Here is a 1,911-nt window from a genome sequence, read left to right as displayed (position 1 = left end):
GCTCTCCTACTGGGCTCGCCGGGGTCGTGGTTCGCGCTGATAGGCTGCGGCGCCCACCGCCCCGCCCCGCCTCTGATAGGATAACGTGGAAGCACGAGACAAGGCTGCGTCCGCCGGTCGCCGAGCTGTCAGCGAGCTCCAAACGGCCGCCGCGGGCCGGAGGGAGTCGGTGTGGCGGCCGCCGAACCCGCATGCGCAGGCCGCGGAAGCCCTTGGGGGCCGGTCCCGGCGCGCCGGCTTGGCGAGTGGGACGGCTTGAGCGATCCGAGGTGGCCCGGTGTGGTGTCTGCAGAGGAAGGTGTCGCCGCCGCTTCCGGACTGGGAAGGCCGCGCGCGGCCCCGGGAAGTCGGAGGGAGGCTTGAGTTCGCCCGGAATTGAGATCTCGGAAGGAGCCATAGACAGCGCCTCCCGCCGAGCGTCCAGCAGCGGATACCAGCAAGAAGCCGTCGGGAGAAGCTGGGGCTCGGTTGAGGAGGGTGATCTGGTGGAGGTTAAAGCTTTGCAGCGACAAGCGCAGAGGAGCACGTAATTGACTAAGGCAGGTAAGTAACCGTGGCTTGGAAGCTTGGGATCCGCCTCCCCGCGCCTGTCCAGCGGACCCGCGTGTCCAGAAAAAAAGAGCGACTCTGGAAGACCCCGTGGAAGAAGAGAGACCAGAGAGGCACCGTGGCTTAAGAGGGCAGGGGGTTCTTAGAGTGCAGCCAACGTCAACTGTAAGAAGAAAAGAGGGCTGTCAGAACGGATCTTGCATCTTGTGCTCGCAGAGGAAATTCAAGAGAGACGTGAACTTGAACAAGATAACTTCAGGTCGCTGGGTGTTGGCATGAAGCTTGTTCGGGGCCATTCCTTCTGGCGTCCCCAGCACACACGCTGTAGCCCATTGGTGGTGTACGTGGGGTACAACAATGCTTTTTTTGTTTACCAACTACTGTTAGGTGCATACTTATCACTTTTACGTGAGTCTTTGGTACCTTGATACTACTTTAGTAGAACTCATGAATTAAGGGTAGTATAGTGAATTTGGGATGCCCTGAAGGTACCCCAAGGAGCACAAAAAGAAAAAGTCTTCCTTCTATTCCAAAGGGAACTGATATGAAGGAAATAAATTCGAGAAAGGGGGGGAAAAGTCCCTGATTAGTTGTAATCAATTATAATATAATGTAAGATAGTGTAATGTGAAGAACGATTCGGAAATCGTTCAGATCCAGGAAACACCATAACTGTTTTATGTACATTATCTCCATCTGTAAAGTGAGTATGATCCTGAGAGCCTCAAAGGTTTGTTTTGAGGTTTCATGAAGCAGAGGTACTTGTAGATTGCAGAGTGTTTCACCAGTGTTACTCATTGTTCTGACGAACAAAATAATGAAGGGATTTTTTTCAGAAATTCTTTGAGGGTTTGCTGTTGTTGTTTTTGCTTGCCTTATCTCTTGACATCACAAAGCAGCGAATGAAAAAATGGCAGATAACTTTAGTGTCTACAGTGTGCTCGGAAGACATCGTGCAAATGACGTGTTGTGGCCAAGGCCTATAAACAGAGAATGAGAATACATGAGGCGGAAGGTTCACCTGAGCCCAGCAGGTCGAGGCTGCGGTGGTGGTGAGCATGCCACTGCACTTCTGCCTTGGTGACAGTGAGACGACGACTCAAAAAAAAATTTTATATATTTTTATATATATATATGTATATATGTGTATATATGTATACACACACAAAGTGAAAAAATAATTTTGTAAGGATTTAACGTTACACAGTACCCCTAGACGATTAATCTTCACCAAAGTGCTGCCTATGACTCTGGTCTTAAAAGTCTGAAGACGTTCTAAGTTCTGAAGAAGTTCTAAGGGTGGAAATGGAAAGTTATTAAGATTATAGACACTGTGTTATAGAAAATAATAATAAGTTTTCA

The sequence above is a fragment of the Carlito syrichta genome, unplaced genomic scaffold (genome assembly GCF_000164805.1).
Source record: "Carlito syrichta isolate Samal-C Ts95f unplaced genomic scaffold, Tarsius_syrichta-2.0.1 Scaffold314855, whole genome shotgun sequence".
Classification (NCBI taxonomy): domain Eukaryota; kingdom Metazoa; phylum Chordata; class Mammalia; order Primates; family Tarsiidae; genus Carlito; species Carlito syrichta.
Note: the sequence above shows the minus strand (reverse complement) of the source record.